Genomic DNA, 8172 nt, shown 5'->3' with positions numbered 1-8172 from the left:
GGCCTAAGTCTGGCTTCATGGGTGGATATATGTCACTGGAGTGCCATAGGGCCACACGGATAAGTGTCACCAGGACAGGCACACTGTAGAAAGACCTCATCATTCTCACCAGGACAATCCTCCAGTCGCTCCTGTTCTGGGAATCCTACTGGGTCTATCTGCCAGGGCAGCAACAGGCTAATCTCATTTTTGCCTGTAATTAAGGACGTGGTGACCCTAAGGAAGTCCATTCTTTAGGACCTTGTAGCCACCTGTGAAATTGGAGGGACCTTTCCTGCTCTGAAACATTCTGATGTCTTTTTCTGTGAAGGACATCAACCCTAGGAACTGGAGTGAAAGGAAGAGAGGAAAAGAGTTTTATGTGTTTCTTGTCCCTCTTGGGACCCAGACAACACAAGAGCATAGGTTCCATCTAAGTGTGGTGTCAAACATTGGGAGGAGCAGGGAACCCTGGCCTCTGGAAGCCTGTGTCTACTTCCACCTGACCTTTGGTGTTCTCCAGTTCCTTTGCAACTCAAGCTGACATATGTGGGCAGTGCTGAGCCCCTGTGCTGCAGTGGAAAGAGCTCCAGGCCAGGAAGCATGAAGTTGAGGCACTAGGCACCTTCCCTCACAGCCAGCATTTCAACCATGTATGGGCCCTTTCACTTCTCAGCTCCTTGGAGTCCTTCCCCTAAATTAAGATGCATCATTTTCCTATAGGCAGCAGCAGGCTACTGTAGCTTTCCTGAGGTGTCTAAAGGCTTCTTCCTATAGCCTAGGACTGCCATAGCAGTCTGCTCAGCCCAAGAATGGGCAGGGTAAACTGAACTGACAGGCCCAGGGCCAATCTTGGGTGGAGGCTGGGCAGCATGAGTAAGCCTGGGCTCCCTGGGTGTTTCTGGCACATGCCATGTCCCTGACATGGCACTGACAAAGACCCTGGAGACAGGGAGCTGACTATCTTGAAACCTTTAGAACATCTGCTCTAGAGAAAGGCCCAGATACTGGGCAGAGGTAGAGATGTTATCATTACTCATGACCTTCCTTGAGGATTAGCAGATGGGCGGAATGTTTGCTTTGGAATTAGACTATACCTGCAACTAAAAAGACTTAGAGCCATCATAAAAATGTCCTTTATTATCAAAGGAAGCATTAAAAGAGCCAGCAGATTACAGACTATCAGATGCAGGGAAGGTTGATGATAACTTTTAGGACCCCAAATCTAGGAAAAGATAAAATGTAAGCAATAAATTTGCCACTTAGATGTTCTGGCAGCAAAAAATCATATATATGATTCATTTTCTGAAAACAAAATTTAGTGATTGATGTGCAGAATCATCCATTTCTCATGTGGGGTCTCCTATCAAGGATACTGAGGAACATGATGTTATAAGTGTTCTGTGGGGAGAGCATGGGGCCTTCAGGAACTTCCTAGTCAGGCTGTTGTTTTAGTTTGGGCTGCTCCCCTCCTCCCAGCCATGAGTAATAAACCAGCAGCATGGAGGTGTGTTTCAGGTTTGTTTCTTGTAAAATCCCCAAAATTGGAGCCTTAACAACAAATAACAGCAGAATAACCTGTTCCTCTCTTTAAATAACAGCTTTATTAAGAGATAATTCACATACCCATGAAGTTTACCCTTTTAAAGTATTACAACTCAGTGGGTTGTAGTATATTCAGTGTTAGGCATCCACTACAATACCTAATTCCTAGACATTTTACCACCCCCAAAAAAAGCCCCATACCCACTGGCAGTCACCTCCATTTCTCCCCTCCCAGCTCAGGCTACCCCTAGTGTACTATCTCTAAAGATTTGCCTGTCCTGGACAGTTTTAATAATGAAATCACTCAATATGAGGCCTTTTGTGTCTGGCTTCTTCGCCTAGCACAATATTATTTGTCAATATTTATTCATATTATATTCTGTATCAATACTTCATTCCTTTTATGGCTAAATAATAATGGATATTACATTTGTCCATTTATTGATGGTCAGTTGGGCTGTTTCTCCTTTTTTGGCTATTATGACTAGTGCTGCTATGAAAATTCATGGACAAGTTTTTGTGGGGGCAGATGTTTCTAGTTCATTTGGGTATATACCAAGGAGTGGAATTGCTGGGTCACATGTAGTGCTGTGGTTAACTTTCCAAGGAACTGCCACAGTTTTCCACAACAGTCACCATTGTACATGCCTGGCAGTCATGTATGAGGGTGTCAGTTTCTGCATATTATCACCAACCCTTGTTTTCTTCATCTTCTGACTTACAGCCATCCTACTGGCTATCGATTCATATCTCACTGTGGTTTTGTCCTATATATTTTTTAAAACAAAATTTTGATCAAGGTCATGCAAGAAAGAGATCAGAACCACACAGCTCCTTGGGGAGCTGATCATGACTTTGAGAACAGCCACCTTAGGGTGGCCATGGCCAGTGAACCACAGAATTGGGTGTGACTTTGGGCATGGTTCTGGACTGGATGTGATACAGGACAGGTCCTTTCTCTAGGGAAGTTCCTGTGACTTTTTTAAGTCTAGTGAGATTCATAGCATCACTTTTGCATGGTTTGAAATTTGAATTCACTGGTGGCTTACACAGGTAGAATAAGTCTGGTTTTAAATCACTGTATTTTGGTCATGCTGAAGTGCCATAGACCCTGCACTATTTCTAGGATGCACTGACCCACATCCCACCTCCTCTTCCTTGGTTTATCCTCCCCATCCTTAGAGCTGGCTGCGTTTCTCACTGTGTTATCTACTCCGTCATGGGCTTTAGCCCACCACCATTTCAGTCGTGAGTTTCTTAATTACTCACACCCAAGAAGGCATTAGGCTTAAATGGAGACGATCTTCTGATGCTGGATGGTCAATACCTGTTGACACACAGTTGGAGAACATATAGCAAGGCCCACACAACCTCACTGTTTGGAACCCAGCTTCCCTCCACCTTCTGTTGTCATTAATGACACTGTCTTACTAATGTGGCTCTCTTCACAGGAGGAAATCAGAATCTGTGGAGCAGTTAACATTCCCTGTCACCTAAGCTCATGCACTTTGGTGTAGTTCCAATAAAGACGGACACCACCAAAGAGAGGCAGAATTTCCCACATGCATGCCCCCAACTTCTGCTGTTCTAACATTTGCATGCTTGTTGGCCATAGTTTTATTTTTTGCTCCAAGTGAGAGACTCTCAAGGCAGGCAACCAGACCTCAGCTTTGTTTGTCCTTGGGAAGCTACAGGTACACCCTGAATCACTCCACCTGTGCTTGGCTCTGAATCTGCCCCTGAGGATGGGTCAAAAGGCAAGAGTGACAGGCAGTGAGGACGGAGGAAAGGGAGGTAGGGACAAGGCCTCAGTGACCAAGGACAGAAGCTAGAATTCAAAAGGCAGCAATGACAGGAAGTTTGAATGAATGACTTCATTCCACAGAAGCCACATAAGGTGAGTGCCCCATAGGAGAGTGAAGTGTGATGAGGGTTCCAAAGGATGAGGGAGAGGAGGGGGCCTTGCTGAGTGTTAGTCCTGGGTTTCCACTGTACTAAACAGAAAATAATTCAGGTTTTTAACCAAAAAGTGTAGGATCCAAAGAGCACAAGGATCACATCATCACTGCCATAATCTGGGGAGAAGGAACGCCAGAGTCTCAGTTCAACTGTCTAAATCTGCACCAGAAAGTGGGTGCCTTTCATACTGTCACCTTGGCCCACTCAGTTCAAGGCTGAGTTGAATACATCTGTGTGTTGGAAGCTACATCACCTCTCAGAACCTAGCAGCAAGGGATCCTGTGAAAATATCCTCAATCTCTTTCCCTATTCAAAATAGTGAGCCAGTCTGTGATTGTCTGTGCCATGGCCCTGATACACATGGGTACCATAGCCTTGCTTCCCTAATGGTTTTCCTGAGATGCCTGCACTAGGAACACAGTACATCTTGGGCCCCAATCCACATCCCTAGGAAGGGCCTTCAAAGCCATTTTTTGAAAGTTCCTTATGAGATTTCATAGATCATACAAGTCTGAGAACTGAGGAGTGGAGGGAAGTCTTTCTCCCTCCTCACTTCTCAGAGCAGTAGCAGCAGCAACAGCATCATCTGGGAACTTGTTAGGAATGCAGAATCTCAGGCCCCACCTTAGACTTAATGTGAACTTGTGTTAAGTTCCCCACCTGATTCATGTGTGTGAAGTTTGAGGCACTCAATTCTACAAACTGTTACCTTCACTTGGATATTGGCTGCAAAGAATTTGAGTCAGTCTTAGTTAACGGCACACATGATTAATGCATTCGAGAACCCCCTCATTTTAAATTTTCCCTGGTTATACCCCCAGTATCCATTCCATTCTTTTACCCATGTGGCTTCTCAAATGTATTTCACACATGCATTCAAATCTGCAGGTACCCCTGAAGGTAACATACATTATATCTTCAAGTCATATCCACAATGAGAGATGACCCCCATTTTCTAAACCAGGAAAAGAGGGCTTGGGAAGGTATGGTAATTTTCCCAAGACCAGGTAAGCATCCCAGAACCAGACAAATACTGTGGATGTGACCCCCAGCACTCCCTTTATTATATGTAGCCTTTCTCATCTACAAAATAACTGTCAACTCTGCCTGCAGGATTAGTGCAAGCACCCACCAAATAGTGTGTTGTATTAGCAGATAGTTGTGGGGGCTCACTGGGTCCAGCCACTATTATTGCTAAGGTCCTAAGGGTAGGTGAGGATGGGGCTCAGGGACAAGAGGAGAGGACCCTTGGGCCACCTTCAGTGTAGGAGACAGCATTCGTGTGATGCCCCCAACATGCCAGGTTTCTCATCTCATGTTGTGCTGCTAGACAAGTCCAAGATGAACAGTGATAGTAGCATTAGTTGAGGTGCTGGATGAACCCCCAAGACAGATCAGCCTGGTTCTACAGCTCTGAAGTTCTCAGTAAAATATAGCCTGACCAGATGAGGAGTGTGGGTCCCTGGGCAAAGCCCATCCCAGGAGCTGGAGAACAATCAGGACCTGTAGGAACAGTGCTGTGTGATTTCAAGGATGGTAAAACCCATCTTGTTGGCAAGGTGCTCTTGTTCCCAAGCACTTCCACAGTAATTACACCAGAGCAACTGGGACAGGAGTGTCTGAACAATCTCCATCTTGAAGGGGAGGAGACAGGTCCAGGAAGCCCCTCAAGAGTGAGCTCTCCTGGAAGGCTTCTCTGAGTGCCAAGGCTGGGCTTGGGCTCTGTCACTTGGTCTAGGTACTGCTCATTTCAGCCTTCAGAGTTGAGTAGGTTGGAAGCTACCGTTCATTCTTCAAACAGGTGAAAAAGCCAAGTCCAGAGCTGAAGTGTGAGGATGAATTTCCCAGAGCCACAAAGTCCAAGGCTTTCCTATGAAACACTGGCCAAGTCATGGAGGTCCTGATGACAAAAAACACGAGTGTCCCTTCCCTTTTACCTCTCTGTCCCCCCAGAGATGCTGTTAGAAGAGCAGTGTATCAGTTCAGCACCCTGGTCAGCACCCACCCTCTGTGCAGCCCAGGGAGGAGGCCTTTGGACTGGGTAATATCAGATTATCTAATCCCCAATTCAGAATGGCCCACTCCTGGGAACAGGCGGACATCCTAGAGAGGATGGGACATAACACCTAGGAGTCCTGCCCTCTTTCTTCCCTTCACATGGAACCACAGAAGCTGAAGGGTTCTTGGTTCCCAGGATGTGAATTCAAGTGAGGTCCATGAAAAGAGGGATGGACCTGAGCCATGGCAACCCTGGACAAGGTCTGCCCCCTTTGACTTTCCCATCTGTAAAGCAGAGGTAAGAGTGCAACTGACTCCAAGATCTGCCCACCTGTGAGATCCCACAACTCTTAAGTGGGCTTGACATTCTGTACACCACGGGGCTTCCTGATTTATCCATAAACTGTGGGCCAGCCTCAAACTGGAAGCCCACAGCCCAGATCTGCCACAAACATGCTCCAAATAGCCTTGGTGGTATTAAATATGATAAGATGCATGATGGCATCTTAAATTTGCATGTATGACCTTTGGCAAGTGCCTTAACCCATCTATGCCAAAGCTTGGTCAGTCTGTAAAGTGGAGGCCATGAGAGTGGGTGGGGGGTTTAAATGAGTTAGTAGATGTACAGACAATGGGTCTGACACCAGAAAACACAATACATTGCTTTTAAAATGATTGTATGTAATCAGTAACTGGTTCATTGCAAAGTACAAAGGAAGTATTTTCTTTTCATCCAGCTGTCAAATCTCCTTTCTCAGCTCAGCATCTAAGACCCAACCAATAACTAAGTGGTCACTTTGATGTTTTTGTTTTTGGTTCATTATTATTGTTGTTGCTTTTGGCAGTACTCGAGTTGGAACCCAGGGCCTTTTACAAGGGCTCTACCATGTGAACCATGACCCCAGCCTGGTCACTTTTCTGATCTCTGGGTGCTTGCTCCTTCAGCATGGTGGGTGGGAAAGAGAAAGGGAAAAGCCAAGTGTGTCTTCACAGGCCTCACGTGATGATGGTGGGGGTGAGGAGAGATGGTCTTGCTCTCATTCATACAAGGTTTTGGGGGGTTGATTCTTTCTTTTGCTTTTCTGATGCATAATTGGTGAGAAATTCGCTCTGTGTGGGCTCTCTGTCCAGTCTGCCAGAGGCTCACAGCCCATGTGCTGAGCTGCAGAATTACCTGTACCACCCCACAGCTCCCAACCTCCTCTTACCTTCCTATGTTAACACTTGGAGCCCTGGCACACTAGGGCCCACCACCTATAACTGACAGTCTCAGAACACTGGGAGGGGGTTCAGGACTCTCCTTCCTCTTCCCTGCCTCAGGAATTCTCTGGGTAGAAACAGACCTCATCTCCATGTTTGTAAACAAGACACATCCCAAACCCTCTCCAGAATATGCTCCTTGGGTTATCATCTGTTAGGTGCTGAACCTCCAAAACCCACCACAGAACAGCAGCTCAGAGCTTTGTTGAAAAAGTAAATGAAAGATGCTTGGGTGGACACCCTCAAGTGATATGCAGCCCTGTAGCTCCACAAGTCTCCAGCTGGGCAACAGAGGCCAGGTTCCTCCTCGAGGGCACCCCAATCTCAACGACTGACTTACTAATCTCTGGGGGAGATGAGCACTGCTTCTACTGAATACCCACATCATCAGCTTTGGCCTTGGCCATGATTCCTAAGTGGTAGGATAATCCTTGTACCCATCCAAAGTCCAGCTGCTCTTGAAAACCCAGGAGCCCTAGTTACCACAGGGCAACAGTTGGCCAGGGCCGGGGCAGGCACTCCCTTCAGTCCTGTCACCACACAGCCACCTGCTATGTTCATTCATGTCACTGCCAAGCCCTGCAGACATTTGCACTTGGACCCCTGCTTTAATCTGATGGGGGAGGATGGGGGCTCTCAGGAGTGTCTGATGGCTGGCAGATGAGTCAGCAATAATGACAGCTTGCCTCTGGGTGCCTAACCCCATGAGTAGCTTCAATGAAAGGAGATGTGGACACAGAGCAAGGAATCAAAAGGAAGGATATGGAGAGACTAGAAGACTGGAAAAAGAAAAGATGGAATGGAGAAGGGGTGAGGCTTTGCTGAATGTTGTTGACACTGAGTTAGTACTGGCTCAAACACCGTGCCTCCTGGGAAGAGGCTGGCACAGCAGCCGCCTTCCCTGTTCTCCCTGCTCCCTTGGGCCAGCTTTCCTGCCAGCAAAGTTGACTAGTGGATTTTCTTTCACTCAGTAACCTTTCCTCTGACTGCAGGGGGAGCCCTGGAGAGCTGGGATGCTAGAGTCCACAGTGCCAGTGTCACTCCCTCAATTCATCTGACAAAGATTCTTCCTGCCACACACAGCTGCAAGCGATCATAAGGCAGGCAGAGACCTCTCACACTGTGCCATGCCTGGTACCTGTGTGAAATCAGGGTCTTCATAGTAACCCTGAGTTAGGTACGTGGTTGTCAACTTCTGCAGATGATAAAGCCCAAGTACCCACTATGTGCCCCCACCCAGCTCCTGCACGGAACCTGTGGACTTTGTCCCAACCCTCCATGCATTCCACATCACAGCAGTGACCACTGCCCTACCCCCCAGACAGTGAGGGAGCCACTCAAGGGCAGGATCTGTGTGTGCCTACAGAATGCAGATTAGGTGTCAACAAATGAGCAGACACAGTAGCAGGCATTTACAGAGCAATTAGGAAG

The sequence above is a fragment of the Castor canadensis genome, chromosome 5 (assembly GCF_047511655.1).
Source record: "Castor canadensis chromosome 5, mCasCan1.hap1v2, whole genome shotgun sequence".
Lineage (NCBI taxonomy): Eukaryota > Metazoa > Chordata > Mammalia > Rodentia > Castoridae > Castor > Castor canadensis.
This window is presented reverse-complemented; position numbering follows the sequence as displayed.